The sequence below is a fragment of the Meles meles genome, chromosome 9 (genome assembly GCF_922984935.1).
Source record: "Meles meles chromosome 9, mMelMel3.1 paternal haplotype, whole genome shotgun sequence".
NCBI classification, from domain to species: domain Eukaryota; kingdom Metazoa; phylum Chordata; class Mammalia; order Carnivora; family Mustelidae; genus Meles; species Meles meles.
This window is the reverse complement of record NC_060074.1, coordinates 20,610,881-20,635,713: the sequence shown is the minus strand read 5'-3', so window position 1 is coordinate 20,635,713 and position 24,833 is coordinate 20,610,881. Positions and strand designations below refer to the sequence as shown.

The window sequence follows — 24,833 nt, the reverse complement described above, 5'->3', positions numbered from 1 at the left end:
ATGGGGATTAGGACAAAAGGCAGTATTGACTAAGAGGAAGTACAATGCCTTCTTGACGTGGTGGCAGTGACATGTCGGGGGGTGTACAATTGAGATGTATGTGCTGTATTAAGGTATAGTATACCTCCATACTAAAAAAATAACAACACAATAGGGGCGCCTGGGTGGCTCAGTCGTTAAGCATCTGCCTTCGGCTCAGGTCATGATCCCAGGGTCCTAGGATTGAGCCCTACAGCAGGCTCCCTGCTTGGTGGGAAGCCTGCTTCTCCCTCTCCCTCTCCTACTCCCCCTGCTTGTGTTCCCTCTCTCGTTGTGTCCTCTCAGTCAAATAAATAAATAAAATCTTTAAAAAACAACCCACAAACAAACAAAAATAACAATAAAATACACTGATGCCATTGGTTTAGAAACTCTTTGTTTATAGCAGCGCATTTTAGGATCTAGAATGAACATACTGAACAAGGCTTCTAGTCAGAACGCACGTAGGCAGGTGTGTGACCACCGCTGCATGAAGGCCCTATGATGATTATGTGTTTGTTCATTTGTTTGTTTTTTGTAAAATTTTTAATTATTTATTTATTTAAAAGATAGAGAGAGAGAGAGACCACAAGGAGGCAGAGAGGAAGGCAGAGGGGGAGTGGGAAGCAGGCTCCCTGCTGAGCAGAGAGCCCAGTGCAGGGCTTGAACCCAGGACCCTGAGATCATGACCTGAGCCAAAGGCAGAGGCTTAACCCACTGAGCCACCCAGGCGCCCCTATGTGTTTGTTAAACAAACGAGCTGTGAGGGGATCTATTCCTTAGAAGGGAGAAAGTATTTTTTTAAAAAGATTTATTTACTTATTTGAGAGAGAGAGAGAAAAAGACACAAAGAGAAAGCATGAATGTGGGGAGGGGCAGAGGGATAGGGAGAATGAATCTCAAGCAGACTCCATACTGAGCACAGAGCCTGACTCAGGGCTTCATCTTACGACCCTGAGATTGTGACCAGAGCTGAAATTATGAGTCAGATGCTTAACTGACTGAACCACCCAGATGCCCGGGAGAGAACATTTACAGGGGTTTTTAAACAAATAAAAAGGAAAACAGTGAAATAAAATACTCTATAGTAAAATGTATATCTTAGAAATTCAGTAACATGAGAAAAACTTGTCTATAGCAATACAGTCTGAACTACACTATGATGACAAAAACATGGACAGTTAAGGTGCTTTCTATTCTGTCCCTTTCACACAAATTGCTTACCCCCTGATGCCCATCATAATCATCGGTTTACTTCAAAATCGTCTACTTCTTTGCTTCCCATCCAAATCTTATACTTCCTTATTGGTTCATTTCATGTTTTGCCCTCTTTTATGAAAGCTTCCAGAACAACCCAATCACACAGTGCCATGAAACACTTTGCTTCTCAGAATCACCATAATACCAAAGAAAACAAAATCACCATGATACTATAATGAATGATATAATATATGGCCTTGGGCTGGTCTTAGGGTATTTATATCCATTTATTTATTCTAATATTGACCAATTAAAAAGCATAAGTCACAATTTTAATATAAATGATTAAGTACCTATAATGTGCCAACTTCTTTCAACACATTGTTTTATTCAACAATTCTGAGAGTTATGAACTTCCATTTTACAGTTGAGGAAATAGGCCCAATTAAGTTTAGTTACATGCCAAGCACACAGCTGGTAAGTGGTGAAGCAGAAATTCAATCCCTGGACTTCTGAGTTAATTAGTTTGTAATTCAACCTAACAAATCTAAGTTGTCATCAGAAGAGAGGAGAAAATTAAAGAATTAAGAATTTTCCATTTTTCTAGGGCACACAGACAGACTCTTTAAAGACAGACTCGATTAGTCTAAGTGTGCATAAAAGAGACAGTATTAGAAATAAACATTTTTACTTTCACAATTACTTCAGTTTCCATCACTTCATACGTAAACAATCTGTATGTATGAACATGAGCCTTCCTATAGTTAAGAAAGACCTTGTAATTCCATTAACTCTCTATCTGGTCTAATCTTGGAAGAGCGACATGCATGGGATTTATGCTCATGTGTTTTGGAAGAACTTCAGAACTTCGTTGTTTGACAACTTGAGTTTATTGTGTTTTGAGTATTGAGTTTTTTTCTGCAGGAGTTTAAAACCTCTTGTGGAAATTAACATATGTCTTACAAGTATAGATTATAACAGTAAAATACCTGTCTTACATAGTCAATTACTACACTCATTTTATTATATCGAGGTAGGAATAATTGAATACCATGGTTGATCTTAAAGGTTACATCAGAAAACATTATATCAATATCATATGCAAATGTCTGTCTTGTTTAAATTAACTTGAATAAATTTACAGTTAAATTCTAGGTGTGGGACAATTTTCTTTCAAATAACTCATTCCCTCCACTAAGTCTTTCCTTAAATATTATCTTCTCAGTGAGGTTTAACTTGACCCTTGCAATCTGCAATGCCCATTCCCAATAGCCTTTATTTTATTTGGATACTTATAATTTTCTAATATACTATATATAACTTATTTATTGTGTTTATTCTTTATTGTCTGTCTTTCCTCATTCATTTGTAAGCTCCAGAAAGGCAACACTGTTTGCCTCCTCATTTGTTCACTAATATCCCCCGGTACTTAGAACTGGGTTTGGTACATAATCGGCACACAACGAATATTTATTAAACTCATGCATGCATGAGTGAATGATTAAAGTTAAAACAATAAAGGTCATATAAAAACATGAATTATCTCCTAGTAAATCTGAAGTCTAAACTGAAATAGTTGACAAAATCTGTAGAAATCACTAGTTTCAGAAATCACTTGACCAAACACATGGTGTAATTATTTATTTTTATGTCTTGGTTAACTATTTAAATACACAAGTTTTAGGCTTTTCATCTATGACACCTTTATAGCCATTTTAGGTATATCTCTCTTTTTTGATGTTCATAGTTATCTATATGTCTGTTTATTATTTATTTTGACAAAAATTCTTCTAGCATTTTTTTACATGCTTGTGAATCTTTAGTTATAACTTACATGTTTATATTTAGCTTTCCAATCATCTAAAGGTTGATACAAACTGCTTTCTTTCACCACATACAACCATCTTACAAGGAATCCATATTTACAGGAGAAATGGAAAACCAAGGAGGAAAATGATGAGATTTACAGTTGAGGAATTCTCACTCAATGAAATTTTCATTTAACACAGTGTCAAGCAGAATCATCTTCAGGAGTTATGAATATCTTGGCCGATCTTCCTGGAAGCAGGAAATGAACCTTCATTTTATTGAATGTCTCTGCAAAATGGGGCTATTGTGATTTAATTGAAGAATAAATAAAGGCACAAAGGCAAATACCAAAATATCAAGTGCTGCATTGCATGACATTAGTTCTAAAATTCTGATTTCTTTTTGAAAAATGCTAAAAGGAATTATGTTATTCGTTGCTTTCCAAGCTTTCAAGATTATTATCTCTATACCCTAAACATTTTTAATTCCTTCAATATTTGGCAACTTTGTAGAATTGGAGTGCTAGAAATTCTTGGGAGACCAATCCATTTGAATTAGGGAGTCTTTAACCTTAACGTTAGTACCAGATTATTCTGAAAATGTTTATATTCTACAAGCTTTTATAGCATTTTCTTTCAGTGTTAAATATTTCCAGATCAAATCATAAAACGTCTACTATGATGGTATAATAAATGCAATGTCCTAGGTGGAGTGATTTCTGAAAGTGTATATATATATAAATGTATTTTGTGAATAGCCCAAATCCACACTCCTAAAAACTTATGAAATCCAAACGTATTCTCTCTGCCGTTTAGGGGAGAATTACAGCCAACAGGAAATACACATACAGTTTCTTAGTCCCTACCATTCCTCTTTCTCTAGTCCATTACCAAGGGTACATAAGAGACAAGAAGAGAGAATTAACTAGTGATGCAAGTAGCTATTTGAATATAATTGAAATAAAACAATCTGGCAGGACAACACAAACTTTGAATATTTAGAATAAATCCAATGCTATTCCAAAATTTGCAGTAAAGTCCTAAATCCTCCTGTTGATTAGAATTAGAAAATATAGATTAAGAACACAAAACCCCTTGTAAAAAGAAAGGGGAACTGGAATGGAGAGTGGGAACACTTTTATGTTCCATCTCACCATCAGATTTCTAGGCTACAAAAGACTCTAGATAAAATATTTACTGGTTTTTAGGGGCGCCTGGGTGGCTCAGTGGGTTAAAGCCTCTGCCTTCTGCTCAGGTCATGATCCAAGGGTCCTGGGATTGAGCCCCACATCGGGCTCTCTGCCCCGCGGGGTGCCTGCTTCCTCCTCTCTCTCTGCCTGCCTCTCTGCCTAGTTGTGATTTCTCTCTGTCAAATAAATAAAATATTAAAAAAAGATTTACTGGTTTTTACATTAAAAGGAAACATTAGACATGACCCATGTCTATGTATGGGGATTCCCTCTCAACAGTACCATCAAATTGGCTAGAAAGAGTTCATGTGGGAAGACTTCTAGATGGCAATGTTTGAAATTGCATTACATTTATACTATCATTTCCATAGTTCTGTAGCTTTCCCCCCTTTGTTTCTAATAGCTAAAGTATACTTAAAGAAATGAGTGTTTTATTTAATATTTTGGGGAAAAACTCAAATTTTTTCTAGATATAATCCATCCACTGTAACTTATTTTTCAAAAGAATTGCAAGAACATGCTTTTTGCAGAAGCAGCCATTCTAAGTATCTGAGCCAATGAATCTGCCTGGGAGAGAAATTTCCATATCCCTAAGAACACTACCTTTTTTCTTAAACTGGAACACTCTTGTGTGTTTTTTCCTTCCTCTTCCATTCTCCATGCTTCGGCTAGACTTTTCCAACCTCTTCTTCCCCTTTGAGCCCAAACTCATGGGGAACATTGACAGTCAAGAAAACAGGAAAACATTTTAAGTAATCATATTTAGACAATCTTTTCTCTACCTAAGTTTTTGGTTTCATTTTAGTTGAAGGCAGACTTGATGTTTTTTACAGCGTCTTCTTTCTATGATACCTGGTAGATTCTTTTTTTACCTGGGTGCAGAATAAATAATTTATTTCTCCGGTATTGACTCAGGAACAAAAAATGGAATTGGAAATGGGGAGAAAAACATATAGCTATTGTGGTCATTGTAATAATACTTCAGCATGGTATCTATTTATTTCGAATTTAGTAGAACTAAGGAAAAAAAGACAAGAGAATAGAATCCCCAGCTTACAGATACCTTCTGCTGATACACCTGTGAGCACATGGATGCCACATTAGAAAAGAGCCGGTAGTACCCCAATGACAGGTTTTTCTAGATGGCAATGGCTGATTATAACTCTCTCAGAATTTGTATTTTAATTTGGGAGTGATCAGTAGAATGTAGGATTGATTGAGTGGTTGAAGAGAGAAGGGGAAGTAGAGCCTGTGTGAAGTGCATAAAGAATGCAAAAAGGGAAACCTTTGAAAAATTGGCAGTCAGGGCATTCCATTATAAGCTAAGTGCAACAAGAGAAACTTATTTTACAACAGGGAAAAACTCTGGAAATGGGGATGACGGGTAGCGAAGGTAATAAAATGGCATAGAAATGCTAAGATTGACCCAGTGCTATTTGGGCATCATCTGAAGAAAAAAAGTTAATAAAAACTGGTGACATGTGCTAGGAGGGCTGAGACACTCAAATCAGAAGGAAGAGTAAGAATAGGGAAGAAGGGTAGAGAAGAGTTTGAAGATCAAGGGCTTTGGAAGCAAACAGGGCTTCATTTATAAATCAGTGAGTCTGTCTGACAGGTGAGGCGGGCTGAGGCCCTTGAAAGATCTTATTCAGTGGCTGGCATTACTGAATGCCCAGCTGGGTCCGAACAAGAGTAGTTTTAAACGGGGACATTGTTCCAAAGAAATCTTAAGTTTCGTGTGCCCTCCAATGCAGCCTTATAAATCTTGAAGAGCATCAATATTCACCAACCACCTGCAATCAACATTACTCCAGAATTTGCTGGGCACAGCAAGTCCTTGACAGGGAATATTTTAATTTGGATGGCTAGCCCTCTACTCAGGACTTACACGTATTGATGATATGCAAATCAGTTCAGTTCAGAAGTTGTCCCATCAATAGCATAAATTAAGTGTATCCTATCATGAGGATTATCTTGGAAAGAGAGAATGCCACCCTCAATATGCCTATGACCTAGAGGTGAACAGTCAGCAGTCTCTGAGTGAGGGAGGGAGAGTGAAAAACATGAGGGAGGGAGAGTGAAAAACAAAGAGTGTTTCATCACTATTGACTGGCTGACTCCATTCTTTAGGTTAAATACTTGATTACTTACATAAAATATCTTTGCTCAGAAAAACTTTATTTTTAATCTCTGTGCAGCAGAGATTAAAATAGCATCTTAATGCTATTTTAATCAAGAGTCCCAGATACCCCACATAGGCAAATAATGAGTGAAAACAATCTTAAACTGTGACCTTTGTGTTAATGTTGCATATTTCATTAAGAAACGATAACCTCTATCATAGGACGAGTTTTGTATGAGTGAGTATGAGTGACTTTTGTATGAGTGACTTGTGACTTTCTTTTATACATTCTAGGTAACTTAGAGTTAGTAAAGTCCCTAGAGTGAAAGATCACAAGATTGTATGAAAAATGTAAGAACAAAAAAACCAGCTTTGTTGTTATGATACAACTTTAAGAACTTATAAATCACAGCTGGAAATAGATGATTAAAGGAAATTCAGATGTAACTCATTCTACAATGCAATTTAAAGACAATTTCCACTGAATTTGCAATTCCTTCCAACACATGTTGGCTTATTAGAACACCATCATGAAGAATAAATTTTAAAGTCAAATTTAATAACAGATAAAGGGAAATGGTGCGAATATTCTTGAGGCGTGACTTCAAGTGAACTGGTCAAGTAGTGAACCTGTGTGAGATGGCTGAACTCATTGTTCATGATGTCACAAGAGTTGAAGACAATGGAGGTGCTCACAGTGAGGGGCATGGGCAGTCAAAGAAGGCAGGAGTCGTCCTGCAGTCCTGAATGACTGTGAGAAGCTTTGGAATAAATGAACGTGCAACAGTATTGAATGAAAAAGGCATAAACAGAATAGCATCTCTATCAAGACAGATATACATCAGGCGTGTTGCAATGAGGGTATTTGGGGGAGGCAAATGGAAGTGGAGATCAGAGATAAAAAGAAAAATTTTAAATAATGTGAATAAAGAAAAGAAACTTTCCTGTTCTGATGATCACGTGTCCCCAAAAAATGAAGATCATGAGCTCAATTCTTTGCACCTGTTGTTTAAAACACCATCACCGCCATCACCACCACCAACGAAAGGTTGTGAAACCTTGAGACCCTACAAGATTATGAAGTGAGATCCTGCCATCACTCCTTCCAGTACCATCTACAGGGCAGAGGCTGTGAGAGTGGAGAACTTGGCCATGGCTCCCACCATTTTTTCTGGACTCCACAGATCTGTGCTAAAATGTGGGGTTTCACCATTACGTGTTGATTCACAAGTCTAGAGGTGGCCCAAGAGTCTACTGTGTATTTGTGTAACACCCTAGGTGATTCTGGTGCCACTGGTTCATGGAATACATTTTGAAAACACACTACCACTGAGGACAAGAAAGAAAAGAAGGGTGGGAGAAAGAAAGGAAGAAAGGAAGAAAGAAAGGAGGGAGGAAAGAAAGAAAGAAAGAAAGAAAGAAAGAAGAGGAAGGAAGGCAGAGAGGGAGGGAGGGAAGGAAAAGTTGTTTGCTCACCAAATGCAAAAGTATTTGTTGCTTGTGTCAATGAAACCAACAGGGGTTCTTAGTATTCCTTCTTCGTTAACTACAATCAGGTATATCCAGAAAAAAATATTGCTCTAATCAAGGGCATTTTAAGATTAACCCTTTTGTTTCACATTGGTTGTTAAGGGCCAAATGAAGACAGAAAGAGGATTCCAAGATTTTAAATAAAATCTACAAATATTGCTCATAAAATTATAACGTTGCCTTCACTGTTCTTGTCATATTTCTATAAACTAATGCAGGTTTTGTACTTGATGTTTGTGAATTTGGAGCCCTAGAAAAAAGCATATTCTTTCAACTTCGTAGTAACCATAAAGTTAGACACGTTATGTCAGATGAAAGCGCAGTATGACTTTAGCTTTCACGGGGTTTTGCCTTGATTAGGAAACCTCTATTGAGAATTTGGGGACAGCACAGCCAGCACCCACAAGGGAGTAGGTCTATAAGTACGTCAACATGAACATGGTCTGCAAAGCTTCAGACTGATTTCAGAACTTGTGCGTTCCAGGCCCACCAAAATTTAGCTTGAGAAAAGTCAAAGGATTCTACTGTGATCTGGATGACTCTAGAATGGGATAGGGAGGACAGGGAGCAGATGTCCTTAGTCCCAAACTGGGTTCTGATGCCCTCTGAAAGGTCTTGTGCCCATGGATCTCTATAGATAATAATGAGAGACTTTTATCAGGGGCTTGCTAAGGACTAGTCACTTTTTTGAGCATCTATTTATATTAACTTATTTAATCTTCATAGCAGCTCTGAGATAGTTATTGTTATGCCCATGTTATAAACTAGAAAACCAAAATTCAGGTAGATTAAACTATTGGATATAAACTCAATTCATATCTGGCTGAAGGTATGCTTTCCAAAACTACATTCTAGGGGTGCTGGGTGGCTCAGTGGGTTAAAGCCTCTGCCTTCGGCTCAGGTCATGATCCCAGGGTCCTGGAATCAAGCCCAGCATCAGGCTCTCTGCTCAGCGGGGAGCCTGGTTCCCCTCTCTCTCTGCCTGCCTCTCTGCCTACTTGTGATCTCTGTCTCTGTCAAATAAATAAATAAGGGGAGGAGTCAAGATGGCGGAGAAGTAGCAGCCTGAGACTACATCAGGTAGCAGGAGATCAGCTCGATAGCTTATCTAAACATAGCAAACACCTACAAATCCAACGGGAGAGTGAAGAGAAGAAGAACAGCAACTCTAGAAACAGAAAATCAACCACTTTCTGAAAGGTAGGACTGGCGGAGAAGTGAATCTAAAACGACGGGAAGATAGACCGCGGGGGGAGGGGCCGGCTCCCGGCAAGCGGCGGAGGAACGGAGCACAAAATCAGGACTTTTAAAAGTCTGTTCCACTGAGGGACATTGCTCCAGGGCCTAAACCGGGGTGAAGCCCACGCGGGGCCAGCGTGGCCCCAGGCCCCACAAGGTCACAGAAGGATCGGGGGTGTCAGAGTGTCGGAGAGCTCGCAGCTATTAGAACGGAGAAGCCGGCTGCCAAGACAGAGCCGAGGACTGAACTCTCAGCTCGGGGTACCTTGAACTGGTCGCGGGCTGGGTGAGCTCCGAGCGCGGCTAGAGGCTGGGGATACGGGAGTGATTGGGTGCTGTCCTCTGGGGGCGCACTGAGGAGTGGGGCCCCAGGCTCTCGGCTCCTCCGGGCCGGAGACTGGGAGGCCGCCATTTTCATTCCCGTCCTCCGGAACTCTACGGAAAGCGTTCAGGGAACAGAAGCTCCCAAAAGCGAACCCGAGCCGATTACTTAGTCCGGCCGCCGGTAAGGGCGGTGCAATCCCGCCTCGGGCAAAGACACTTGAGAGTCACTACAACAGGCCCCTCCCCCAGAAGATCAACAAAATATCCAGCCAGGACGAAGTTCATCTATCAAGGAGAAAGCAGATTCAATTCCTAAGACAGCAGAGCAATTCCAGAGGAGGAGAAAGCAAAGCACGGAACTCATGGCTTTCTCCCCATGATTCTTTAGTCTTGCGGCTACTTCAATTTTTTTTTCTTTTTTCAATTTTTTATTTTTTTTTTCTTTTTTCATTTTTTTTTTCTTTTTTCTTTTTTCTTCTTCTGCTAAATTTTTTTAAAAACTTTTACCCTTTTCTTTTTTAACGTATTTTGACTAGTTCATCTAAACATATATATTTTTTCTTTCTTTTTTATATTTTTTTATTTGTTTTATTTTTTAAATTTTTTTCTTTTTTTTTTCTTTTTTTTTTTCAGAACCTGTTTTTTATCCCCTTCCCCCCCCCCCCCCCCAATTTGGGGTCTCTTCTGATTTGGTTACAGCGCATTTTTCTGGGGTCTTTGCCACCCTATTAGTAGTTTATTTGCTCCTTCATATCCTCTTATCTGGACAAAATGACAAGGCGGAAAAAATCACCACAAACAAAAGAACAAGAGACAGTACCGAAGGCTAGGGACCTAATCAACACAGACATTGGTACTATGTCAGATCAAGAGTTCAGAATGACGATTCTGAACATTCTAGCCGGGCTCGAAAAAGGCATGGAAGATATTAGAGAAACCCTCTCTGGAGATATTAAAGCCCTTTCTGGAGAAATTAAAGAACTAAAGTCTAACCAAGTTGAAATCAAAAAAGCTATTAATGAGGTGCAATCAAAAATGGAGGCTCTCACTGCTAGGATCAATGAGGCAGAAGAAAGAATTAGTGATATAGAAGACCAAATGACAGAGAATAAGGAATCCGAGCAAAAGAGGGACAAACAGCTACTGGACCATGAGGGGAGAATTCGAGAGATAAGTGACACCATAAGACGAAACAACATTAGAATAATTGGGATTCCAGAAGAAGAAGAAACAGAGAGGGGAGCAGAGGGTCTATTGGAGAGAATCATTGGAGAGAATTTCCCTAATATGGCAAAGGGAACAAGCAATAAAATCCAGGAGATGCAGAGAACCCCCCTCAAAGTCAACAAGAATAGGTCCACACCCCGTCACCTAATAGTAAAATTTACAAGTCTTAGTGACAAAGAGAAAATCCTGAAAGCAGCCCGAGAAAAGAAATCAGTAACATACAATGGTAAAAATATTAGATTGGCGGCAGACTTATCCACAGAGACCTGGCAGGCCAGAAAGAGCTGGCATGATATATTCAGAGCACTCAACGAGAAAAACATGCAGCCAAGAATACTCTATCCAGCTAGGCTATCATTGAAAATAGAAGGAGAGATCAAAATCTTCCAGGACAAACAAAAACTGAAAGAATTTGCAAACACCAAACCAGGTCTCCAGGAAATATTGAAAGGGGTCCTCTAAGCAAAGAGAGAGCCTAAAAGTAATAGATCAGAAAGGTACAGAGACAATATACAGTAACAGTCACCTTACAGGCTACTAATGGCACTAAATTCATATCTCTCAATAGTTACCCTGAATGTTAATGGGCTAAATGCCCCAATCAAAAGACACAGGGTATCAGAATGGATAAAAAAACAAAACCCATCAGTATGTTGCCTACAAGAAACTCATTTTAGACGCGAAGACACCTCCAGATTTAAAGTGAGGGGGTGGAAAACAATTTACCATGCTAATGGGCATCAGAAGAAAGCTGGGGTGGCAATCCTTATATCAGATCAATTAGATTTTAAGCCAAAGACTATAATAAGAGATGAGGAAGGACACTATATCCTACTCAAAGGGTCTGTCCAACAAGAAGATCTAACAATTTTAAATATCTATGCCCCTAACGTGGGAGCAGCCAACTATATCAACCAATTAATAACAAAATCAAAGAAACACATCAATAATAATACAATAATAGTAGGGGACTTTAACACTCCCCTCACTGAAATGGACAGATCATCCAAGCAAAAGATCAACAAGGAAATAAAGGCCTTAAATGACACACTGGACCAGATGGACATCACAGATATATTCAGAACATTTCATCCCAAAGCAACAGAATACACATTCTTCTCTAGTGCACATGGAACCTTCTCCAGAATAGATCACATCCTGGGTCACAAATCAGGTCTCAACCGGTATCAAAAGATTAGGATTATTCCCTGCATATTTTCAGACCACAATGCTCTGAAGCTAGAACTCAATCACAAGACGAAAGCTGGAAAGAACCCAAATACATGGAGACTAAACAGCATCCTTCTAAAGAATGAATGGGTCAACCAGGAAATTAAAGAAGAATTGAAAAAATTCATGGAAACAAATGATAATGAAAACACAACAGTTCAAAATCTGTGGGACACAGCAAAGGCAGTCCTGAGAGGAAAATATATAGCGGTACAAGCCTTTCTCAAGAAACAAGAAAGGTCTCAAGTACACAACCTAACCCTACGCGTAAAGGAGCTGGAGAAAGAACAAGAAAGAAACCCTAAACCCAGCAGGAGAAGAGAAATCATAAAGATCAGAGCAGAAATCAATGAAATAGAAACCAAAAAAACAATAGAAAAAATCAATGAAACTAGGAGCTGGTTCTTTGAAAGAATCAATAGGATTGATAAACCCCTGGCCAGACTCATCAAAAAGAAAAGAGAAAGGACCCAAATCAATAAAATCATGAATGAAAGAGGAGAGATAACAACTAACACCAAAGAAATACAGACAATTATAAGAACATACTATGAGCAACTCTACGCCAACAAATTGGCCAATCTGGAAGAAATGGATGCATTCCTAGAGACATATAAACTACCACAACTGAACCAGGAAGAAATAGAAAACCTGAACAGGCCCATAACCAGTAAGGAGATTGAAACAGTCATCAAAAATCTCCAAACAAACAAAAGCCCAGGGCCAGACGGCTTCCCAGGGGAATTCTACCAAACATTTAAAGAAGAACTCATTCCTATTCTCCTGAAACTGTTCCAAAAAATAGAAATGGAAGGAAAACTTCCAAACTCATTCTATGAGGCCAGCATCACCTTGATCCCAAAACCAGACAAGGATCCCACCAAAAAAGAGAACTACAGACCAATATCCTTGATGAACACAGACGCAAAAATTCTCGCCAAAATACTAGCCAATAGGATTCAACAGTACATTAAAAGGATTATTCACCACGATCAAGTGGGATTTATTCCAGGGCTGCAGGGTTGGTTCAACATCCGCAAATCAATCAATGTGATAGAACACATTAATAAAAGAAAGAACAAGAACCATATGATACTCTCAATAGATGCTGAAAAAGCATTTGACAAAGTACAGCATCCCTTCCTGATCAAAACTCTTCAAAGTGTAGGGATAGAGGGCACATACCTCAATATTATCAAAGCCATCTATGAAAAACCCACCGCAAATATCATTCTCAATGGAGAAAAACTGAAAGCTTTTCCATTAAGGTCAGGAACACGGCAGGGATGTCCATTATCACCACTGCTATTCAACATAGTATTAGAAGTCCTAGCCTCAGCAATCAGACAACAAAAAGAAATTAAAGGCATCCAAATTCGTAAAGAGGAAGTCAAACTATCACTCTTCGCAGATGATATGATACTATATGTGGAAAACCCAAAAGACTCCACTCCAAAACTGCTAGAACTTGTACAGGAATTCAGTAAAGTGTCAGGATATAAAATCAATGCACAGAAATCAGTTGCATTTCTGTACACCAACAACAAGACTGAAGAAAGAGAAATTAAGGAGTCAATCCCATTCACAATTGTACCCAAAACTATAAGATACCTAGGAATAAACCTAACCAAAGAGACTAAGAATCTATACACAGAAAATTATAAAGTACTCATGAAAGAAATTGAGGAAGACACAAAAAAATGGAAAAATGTTCCATGCTCCTGGATTGGAAGAATAAATATTGTGAAAATGTCTATGCTACCTAAAGCAATCTACACATTTAATGCAATCCCTATCAAAATACCATCCATTTTTTTCAAAGAAATGGAACAAATAATCCTCAAATTTATATGGAACCAGAAAAGACCTCGAATAGCCAAAGGAATATTGAAGAACAAAGCCAAAGTTGGTGGCATCACAATTCCGGACTTCAAGCTCTATTACAAAGCTGTCATCATCAAGACAGCATGGTACTGGCACAAAAACAGACACATAGATCAGTGGAACAGAATAGAGAGCCCAGAAATCGACCCTCAACTCTATGGTCTACTCATCTTCGACAAAGCAGGAAAGAATGTCCAATGGAAAAAAGACAGCCTCTTCAATAAATGGTGCTGGGAAAATTGGACAGCCACATGCAGAAAAATGAAATTGGACCACTTCCTTACACCACACACGAAAATAGACTCCAAATGGATGAAGGACCTCAATGTGAGAAAGGAATCCGTCAAAATCCTTGAGGAGAACGCAGGCAGCAACCTCTTCGACCTCAGCCGCAGCAACATCTTCCTAGGAACAACGGCAAAGGCAAGGGAAGCAAGGGCGAAAATGAACTATTGGGATTTCATCAAGATCAAAAGCTTTTGCACAGCAAAGGAAACAGTTAACAAAACCAAAAGACAGCTGACAGAATGGGAGAAGATATTTGCAAACGACATATCAGATAAAGGGCTAGTATCCAAAATCTATAAGGAACTTAGCAAACTCAACACCCAAAGAACAAACAATCCAATCAAGAAATGGGCAGAGGACATGAACAGACATTTCTGCAAAGAAGACATCCAGATGGCCAACAGACACATGAAAAAGTGCTCCACGTCACTCGGCATCAGGGAAATACAAATCAAAACCACAATGAGATATCACCTCACACCAGTCAGAATGGCTAAAATTAACAAGTCAGGAAATGACAGATGCTGGAGAGGATGTGGAGAAAGGGGAACCCTCCTCCACTGTTGGTGGGAATGCAAGCTGGTCCAACCACTCTGGAAAACAGCATGGAGGTTCCTCAAAATGTTGAAAATAGAACTACCCTATGACCCAGCAATTGCACTACTGGGTATTTACCCTAAAGATACAAACATAGTGATCCGAAGGGGCACGTGTACCCGAATGTTTATAGCAGCAATGTCTACAATAGCCAGACTATGGAAAGAACCTAGATGTCCATCAACAGATGAATGGATCAAGAAGATGTGGTATATATACACAATGGAATACTATGCAGCCATCAAAAGAAATGAAATCTTGCCATTTGCGACGACGTGGATGGAACTAGAGCGTATCATGCTTAGTGAAATAAGTCAATCGGAGAAAGACAACTATCATATGATCTCCCTGATATGAGGACATGGAGAAGCAACATGGGGGGGTAGGGGGATAGGAGAAGAATAAATGAAACGAGATGGGATTGGGAGGGAGACAAACCATAAATGACTCTTAATCTCACAAAACAAACTGGGGGTTGCTGGGGGGAGGTGGGATTGGGAGAGGGGGAGCGGGCTATGGACATTGGGGAGGGGAGGCGAACCATAAGAGACTATGGACTCTGAAAAACAACCTGAGGGTTTTGAAGGGTCAGGGGTGGGAGGCTGGGGGAACAGGTGGTGGGTGATGGGGAGGGCACGTTTTGCATGGAGCACTGGGTGTTGTGCAAAAAGAATGAATACTGTTACGCTGAAAAAATTAATAAAAAGGGGAAAAAGAAAAAAAAAAAAACAAAAAAAAAAAATAAATAAATAAATAAAACCTTTAAAAAAAAACATTCTAAAAGAAAACAAAAACAAACAGCAAAATTCCCTCCATCCTATTTCTCTGTATTCTCATCCATTCTGTATATAATCTAAACTGTTCCTAGCAGGGGGATGGTCAAAGAGCTTGCAAAGGCTAATGTTTGGCATCCCCATCCTCCAGCTGGAAATTTTTACAATGAGCCTGCATCAATAATATGCATAATAATATGGATGATCTGATATCCAGGGAGCAATGGAAATCCAAAAACAATTTTGGAACTTATTTCTAAATCTTTTAATGTTCTAAGATGTATGAATATCCATTAAAGATTCCATTTTTCAAATGACGCCTGTTCAATTTTTAAAAGCTGCCTTATATTTGAAGTTAGTTGAAAAGACTAGGAGTAAAGATCTTTGTGTTTTGGTACTGGAGTCAGTGTGGAATCACCATTGGTCTTCCGAGGCATCCCTGTCTTTTAAGCTGGAAACACTCCAGTGCATTTGGGTACCTTTGTGACTCATGTGCTCCAGCTGAAAGTGGAAAAGGATATTTTATTCTTTTAAAGTATAAGATGCCCAGGGAAAATAAACCACTAGTACTTAGAGCCTTGGACATTATGATAAATTCCAAAATATAATCTCCAGAATCCCATTTGTAGATTGCTTTAAAGTCAAAGCATACTTTCTTAAAAACACTTTTGGTTGGTGAGCGAAATTATTTTATATTTTCATTTTGGAAAGTTCATTTCAGCTTTGTTAATTTGGGGGAAGATATGGTCATCCATCATGACTCTAAAGTACAAAAAATTCCTTACTTTTCCTGAATTTATATCTCCATTGTATCTTGTAATAGTAGTAACCAAGCCAAATAACATTCCTTAATTTATATAACGTTTGGCCCCACCAGAGTTAGCCACTTCAGGGTAAGTATCACATTATATTTTTGTATCCCTGGCATCTAGTAGAATGCCAACCACAGTGGGCATTTCATCAGTTTGTCTTGCATGGAACTGGTGGACCTAGGTAATGAGAGGCATTAAAGGTCCAAAAATATTACAACTCTAAGAAAAGGTTAAATAGATCAATAACAAAATCAAGTCAGGAAATTGATTTGAAGATTGAGTGTTTGATCTACTTCTTAACTGGATTCTTTTAAAATTTTCAAATATTGATAAGAAGCGATATTATTTTCATAATATATCTATTTTGACATATGTAAGTAATAATAAGAGCTAATGCTGGTTGGGTGCTGAGTATTTGCCTACATTATATTAAGCACTTTGCACATAAAATAGGACCTTGTAAGAAAGGTCCTTTTATTACTTCCATTTTATAGATAAGCAAGTTGAGGCAGAGAGGTTAAATAACTCATCCAAGGACAAACTGCTAGTAAACTGAAGAACTTTCATGAACTAGACAATCTGGTATGAGATTCTCCAAAAGCCTAAAATCTTTCTGCTTATGTTTTGAATTCTTTATAGCAATACCCCTTTTTGTTCGGTATTGGAAAATGATGAATTCTGGAAACAGCTGAAACAGAGCACTACAAACCCAGCCATCCTCCTTGCTTAGTCCAGCCTGCCCAAACAAACACACAGGCATTCAATATCCCTACTTTGAGCTTTATACAAAACCACAAAAAGTAAAATAAAGGTCATTCTAATGTAAAGCATACAATCACATGTCTTCTGTTCCCCTCCATTGTTAGCCTGGCTTTCTATGAAAAAAAGGACTTGTGAGACCATTGGATCTCTGTAGTGTGTCTTCCTTACTCCATCCTCATCCCTCTCTTTGCCACCATAGTCCTGGCAGTTAAAAAGAAAAGAACTGCTGTTTCCTGGACATCTGGGCTGTTTTGCTTTCCTTCCAGGGAATTAATGAGATGCTAAGCATCACCTGTTTACCAATCTCTGTTCTCTGTCCAATTTATCATAATCTATGGTCTCATAGGGGAATGCCATAAGAAAAAAAGTTTTAATTTGAGAGATACAGTACAAAGCAGGAAAGCCTGGAAATTAAATCAAATGATATTCCTAGTGTGAATCCTAGCAGTGAAATTATATAGACAATTGGGTATGCTTTTTATGTAGAATAAAGTCACAGGAAGCAAAACCCTCAATGATCAATTTGCCCACAAAGAAACTCAAAGATGCCACAACACTAACTCCTTAAATGTGACATGGGTGATACCATCCACTGGGGAAAATAAAAGAAGTTAGATATTTGCAATTTGAAAAATTCGGAATTTTTTAAATTACACTGTTGTTTTAGAACCTACTAAATAAATTAAGAATGGTAAAAGCAGAAATCATGCATTTATATTTCGTCATTTTTCAAGTAACGGTTTCAGTTTTTTAAAAGATTACAATTGATCCACAAAATAAAATGCTTTCTGCTTTTCTCTCTGAAATATAAAAATAACAAAGCAACTTGGGGAAAAGGTAGATTACAGTCCACAGTCTTTTCTTCTGCTTTATATATTTTCTTCTGTTTCTTCCTTCTTAGAGCTGTGAGATAAGGATTCACATTATATCTGACAAAGCTGGTTTATTTTTCTCCTCTCCCCTCACATGTATCCTGTATTTCCAAATTATTCTCTAAACACAGAGAGGCTCAGGGTTCTGCTGTTTAGCATTGCTCCCAGTAAGCTGAATGCTTGTCAATGACACTAAGAATAGTCATGATAGTATAGAGCTTTGTATTTTATGGAGCACTCTCACATCAATTACTCCATTTTCTCCTAAAAGCAATGACATCCTAGTCTTATTTTATAAACACCATTTTTTACTAAAAGGCACCAGAATGTCTTGCAATACAGTGGCTAACCTCAGGTCTGCAGCAGGGAAAGTACAAAGAGTCCTTGGACATCTCATTGTGTCAGAAAGCAGAGAATTGCTCAAGGACTAACAGAGCTTGTCCAAAGGACACCACTGCCATCTCAGAGGGGCTCCCAGTGGCCAGATTTGAGTTAATTTAGGCATCAAATACAATAATGATGGCACTAAGATTATAGACAGTGAATCAAAGAAAATCCATGGGTCTATAGAGGTCCTCTAATAAGGGAGGGGGGAACAGATGGAGGAAGGGAAAAAGAGAAAAAGAGAGGCCAGAGAGGGAGAGAACCTTGAAAAGGAGTGGTGAAAAAGTCTTTTTTTTTTTTTTTTAAAGAAAAGAACACTAGTTATAAAGAGCAAAAAGAATGATTTTTTTTTTCAAATCACCATCACATCCCCAATATATAGGAACAAAGGCAAGAAGCATGAATGCATACTAAATTACTGGGTGGAATGTTGTCAGGAAAGAGGATATTCCCATGGCGTCCAAATATTACCCAGAGTTTCCTTCTTCATATAAAGGGAGAAAGGTATTTTTATTTATTTTTATTTTTTTAATGATTTTATTTACTTATCTATTAGACAGAGAGAGCACAAGCAGGGGGAACAGCAGAGGGAGAGGGAAAAACAGTATTCACACTGAGCAGGGAGCCTGATGTGGGGCTCAATTCCCCAACTCTGGGATCATGACCTGAGCCAAAGGCGGACCTTAACAACTGAGCCACCCAGGTGCCCTGAGAAAGGTATTTTTATAATTAACTGTATTTTTATAATTAACTGCTAGGAAGTCTCAATATCACCTATTTCCCTCCTGAAATATATACTCTAAACCCATTCATGAGGAAGCAAACAAAAAATTCATCCTGTGATATTCCACAAGTCGCCTGACCTGGAATTCCAGAAACATTAATGTCATGAAAGAAAAAAAAGGGGGGCTCTATATTAAAGGAAACTAAAGAGACATGGCAAACTTGTTTCTTGGATTAAAAAAAAATAAAAAAACAAAAACAAAAACAAAAAAACAGGACGCCTTGGTGGCTCAGTGGGTTAAGCCTCTGCCTTCAGCTCAGGTCATGATCTCAGGGTCCTGGGATCGAGTCCCACATCGGGCTCTCTGCTTGGCAGGGAGCCTGCTTCCTCCTCTCTCTCTCTCTCTCTCTCTCTGCCTGCCTCTCTGCCTACTTGTGATCTCCCTGACAAATAAATAAATAAAGTCTTTTTTTTTTTTAAAGCAATAAAGGACATTTTGGAGACAACTGAGAAAATTTGAATATGGATGGTATAGCAGTTAATGTTATTGAATAAATGTTAAACTTCTGGGCTTTGCTAATGGTACTGTGGTTATGAGAATGTCTTGTCCGAATATGGCACCATGTTAATTAGTGATTCTACTAAAATATATATACACACACTTCACACTTATTATACCATTCTTTCAATTTTTCTGTAGCTGTAAAATTATTCAAAATTAAAGGTTGAGGAGTAAAGATACTGCTTGTGTTCCAAAGAGCTCACAATAACGCAGTGAAGGGTATATAAAAATTGTTAAGAGCTCAATGTAGTAAGATCTAAAGAGTTTCTCCTGTGAGCTGAATTCTAACTTCAGTCTCCTGAGGCCATGTTCTAAGCTGCTCCTGTTCTCCCACACTGCTCCTGGACTTGTCATCTCCATGTCACTTCAACTCCTTATCTTTACCTGACCAGTAAAAGGAGACTTAATTTAAACTGAAAACCACCTGGCTTATTCTCAGTCCCCAGGCCCTTTTAGATCCAGGTGGTCTCAAGATGCCAAGACAAGGAACTCATTTTTACAGACTACTTCTGGAGTTTATGAACCCACTTGCAAAAAAACTAGGTGAGCCTTCCAGCAATGCTTGAGCCTGGAGTTGGGTAGTAACTGTACTGGACAAAAGCTTTCACACAAAATTCACTCTTGGGCATGACTATACTCCATGACTGAGTTCGAAGATGGTAGACTAAATACAAAGAAAATAATTATTTTCCTGTTACCTACCTTTATATTATCTGTGAAGAATTGGAAAACAGTCTTATCTTCTTATGAGACAGGTAACAGAGACATTATTTTGCCATCAGAGTCACATACTGAAGTTTTAGCACTCTTAGTATGGCCAGCTTAGACACGTTATATGAGTAAGAAAATTCTGCAAGACTTGTTAGATCCCAAAACTGAAATTAGCAATCACAGGATTCAAGGATTCATATGAGCCTCAACAGTATTTTATTGAGTGTATTTTTGAATTGATGGTAAATGTGAGATCATAGATTTTTCAAAGTCTACTGGAGGTTATTTACTTCTTAACTAGATTTTTTTTTAAATTAAGACTTTGTTTTTTAGAGCATTTTTAGGTTCACAGCAAAATTGAAGGGAAGGAATTGAGATTTCCTATATATTCCCTGCCCCCACACATGCATAGCCTTCCCCATTATCCACATCCACTACTAGAGTGATATATATGTTAAAATTAATGCAACTTTACTGACATATCACAATGATCCAAAGTCCATAGTTTATATTATGGTTCATCTCTTCATGTTGTACAGTCTATGGGTTTGGACAAATGTATAAGGACATGAATCTATCATTATGGTATCATACAGAGGATTTCACTGCCCTAAAAATCCTCTGTGCTCCACCTAGTCATCCCCTCCATCTTCCAACTCTTGGCATTACTGATCTTTTTTTTTAAAATATTTTATTTATTTATTTGACAGAGAGGGATCACAAGCAGGCAGAGGAACAGGTAGAGAGAGAGAGGGAAGCAGGCTCTCCGCTGAGTAGATCTTGTGGGTCTTGATCCCAGGACCCTGAGATCATAACCCAAGCAGAAGGCAGAGGCTCAACCCACTGAGCCACCCAGGTGCCCTATCATTGATCTTTTTACTGCCTCTATAGTTTTGCCTTCTTCAGAATGTCAGATAGTTGAAATCCTACCGTACACATACAGCCTTTTAAGTTTGGCTCCATTTACTTAGTAATATGCATTTAAGTTGAAGTTTCCTCCATGTCTTTCCATGGCTTGACAGGCCATTTCTTTTTAGCACTGATTAATATTCCATTCACTGGGTGCACCACAGTTCATTTATCCTTTCACTTCCTGAAGGACATCTTGGTGGCGTCCAAGTTTAGGTAATTATAAATAAAGCTTCTATAAACATCCACATGCAGGGTTTTGTGTAGACATAAGTTTTCCACTTCTTTGGGGAAATGCCAAGAAGTATGATTGCTGTATTGTTTAGTAAGAGTATGTTTAATTTTGTAAGAAACCTCCAAATTGCCCTCCAGAGTGGCTATACCACTTCGCACTTCTATAAGCAGTGAATGAGGGTTTCTGTTTCTCCACATGCTCACCAGTATTTGGTGTTGTCAAGGTTCCGGATTTCGGCCATTCTAAGAGGTGTGTAATGGAATCTCATTGTTTTAATTTGCATTTCTCTGATAATATATGATATGGAACATCTTTTCAAATGCTTATTTACCATCTGTATATCTTTTTTAGTAAAGTACCTGTTAAGTCTTTGTCCCACTTTTTAATTGTTCTTTTTTTTTTTTTAAGATTTTTAAAGTTTACTTATTTGACACACAGAGAGAGAGAGAGGCAGGCAGAGGAAAAGGAGGAGCAGGCTTCCCACCATGCAAGAAGCCTGATATGGGGCTAGATCCCAGGACCCAGGGATTGTGACCGGAGTCAAAGGCAGATGCTTCACCAACTGAGCCATCTCGGCACTCTTCCTTTTTTTTTTTCTTATTATCAAGTTTTCAGAGTTCTTTTTGTATTTTGGATAACAGTCTTTTATCAAATGTGTGTTTTGTAAATATTTTCTCCAACTCTGTGGCTTATCTTCTCATTCTCTTGACATTATCCTTTGTAGAACAGAAGTTTTTTAATTTTAATTTTAATGAAGTCCAACTTATCAACTATTTCTTTCATGGATCATGCCTTTGGAGTTGCATCTAAAAAGGCATCACCAACATCCAAGGTCATCAAAGTTTTCTCCTCTGTTATCCTCTAGAAGTTTTATGGTTTTGCATTTTACATTTAGGTCTGTGATAATGTTTTAGTTAAATTTTGTGAGGTGTGTAAAGTCCATATCTAGATTTTTTTTTTTTTTATGCCCAGTTGTTCCATCACCATTTGTCAAAAAGACTGTTCTTTCTCCATGGTATTGCTTTTGCTTCTTTGTCAAAGATCAGTGACTATATTTATATGAGTCTATTACTAGGCTTTCCATTCTGTTCCACTGAGCTGTTTGCCTTTTCTCTCGCCAAAACCACACTGTCTTGATTACTGTAGCTTTATAGTAAGTCTTAAAATTGGGTAGTTTTACTCTTCCAACATTGGTCTCCTTCAATATTGTGTTTACTATTCTGGGTCTTTTGGTTCTCCATATAAACTTCAGAATCAGTCTGTCAATATCCACAGAATATCTTCCTGGGAGTTTGACTGGAATTGCACTGAATCTGTAGGTTGGGAAGAACTGACATCTTAACAATTTTAAATCTTCCCATCCAGGAACTCTCCATTTATTTAGTTCTCCTTTGATATCTTTGATCAGAATTTACAGTTTCCCTCATATGGATCTCATACATATTTTGTTAGATTTAAGTATTTACGTAGAACATTTAAGTATTTCTATACTTAGATATAAGTATTTCTTTCTTTCTTTCTTTCTTTTTAGATTTTATTTATTTATTTGAGAAAGAGAAACAGATAGTGACAGAGACAGTAAGAGAAAGCACACACAGGGAGAAGAGGGAGAAACAAGCTCCCACTGAGTAGGAAGCCAACACAGAGCTCAATCCCAGGACCCTGAAATCATGACCCAAGCCAAAGGTAGACGCTTAACCAAATGAGCCACCCAGGTGCCCCAGTATTTCTTGTTGTGTGTGTTAATGTAACATATTGGTAAATTGGTACATGGTATTGTTTTTAATTTCAAACTGTATTTGTTCATTGCTGGTATATAATATAGGAAACCAACTGACATATATATTAACCTTATATCTTGTAACCTTGCTATAATCAGTTATTAGTATAGGAGATTTTTGTCAATTCCTTTGGATTTTTACGTGGATGATCAGATCATCTGAGTAAAGACAGTTTTATTTCTTCTTTCTCAATCTGCACCTTAATTTTCTTGTTTGATCTTACTGCAGTATCAAGGAATTCCAGTACTATGCTGACGGGGAGTGATGGGAGGGGGCATTCGTGGCTTATACCTGATCTTAGTTGAAAAGCTTCAAGTTTATCACCATTAACTACAATGTTAAGCACACGCTTTTTGTAGATATTCTTTATCAGGTTGAAAATGTCAAATTATTTTTAATAGTTCAAAAGAAAAAATGTCTCCTGTTAAACTAGATTATTCAAATGACATTCATTTTCTCACCTAGAAGACCTCAACTACAGTGCCCAACAGCTTCTTCTTTCTATATGAATAATTGATAGTTCTAATCTACACATAGAAAAATGAACTGTATTTCCTCTAGGAAAATAACCAGCATTATATTCTTATTTTGTTTTCTGTTGCATCGCTTAATAATTTTTAAAAATCAACACCAGAGGCATATGTTTTTACACATGGCTTTTAACACTTGCTTTTTAGAATTTTTAGAAGGCAGGTTAGAGCAATTATGGATTTAATATGCCAAAATAGGCTGCAATGCTTATATGCTGGTTTTCTCTTGCTGAAATACTCCTTTCCATTTTGATTGTTTCTTCCACTGTTTGGTTCTCTTTTTTTAATAAACCAGGTTATGTTGCTGTTTATGTGGGCGGGGGGCGGGGTGAGGGAGAGAGACAGAGTCAGAGAAAGAGGGGTCAAGAGGTGTATCAGGCTGGGATTTGGCACCATGTTTTAGTGCCTATGTTTCTCTCTTAAGCAGTAGAGGGCACAATTGTTGTACTTACTATATGCCAGACTGTGCTCTGCACTGAACAATGCTGGGGAAATACAAGTTTCCCACACTATTTACAAGTAGAGCATTTCCATGAAACCTTTTGTCAACCAAAACGTCATAAAGTGAAGAAGCCATTACATATGGAGAAATGGTTGGAGTGTTCCCAGACCCCTAAAATAACCTCTCTTAGGCTTTTCTGATACCTCAGGACACATCTCACCAATGGATACATAAATGGATCAAGCTACGGTGACCTGATGCTGGGATGCTCAGTGAAATTCCCTGGGGAAGAACTTGGTACAAAAATCCTCTTTAGATTTCCTTCAGTTAGCAAAAACAGGCACTGATGTCGGTCTTTTCATAAAAGCAAAGTGGTGTAACATGAACTTTCAAAGAGCAGAGGATAACTTGCTTACACATTTAGGAGGCAAGTGCTATAATTATCTCCATTTCACAGATATTGAAACAGAAGCCCAGAAAATTAAGTAACTTACCCCTCCCCCCAACATTGAATAGTAAAACCACAAATTATAAAAGAATGTTTTAAAGTAATTCCATATTTTCAATTTCTTCTCAGTTATGAAGTCTATCTTCCCCAGAATTAACACCATTAATAAGATAGTTAGAACATATCTGCTAAACCCTGCCTGCTTACAATTGACATGTGTTACAAACGGCG

The 24,833-nt window shown here is 38.1% G+C and overlaps 1 protein-coding gene across 4 annotated transcripts in view; it reads right to left on the bottom strand.

Annotated features, from left to right (window-relative positions):
* MAP2 (microtubule associated protein 2) overlaps positions 1 to 24,833 on the bottom strand; it is a 298,127-nt gene that overhangs the window by 155,803 nt on the left and 117,491 nt on the right. The window lies entirely within an intron of this gene.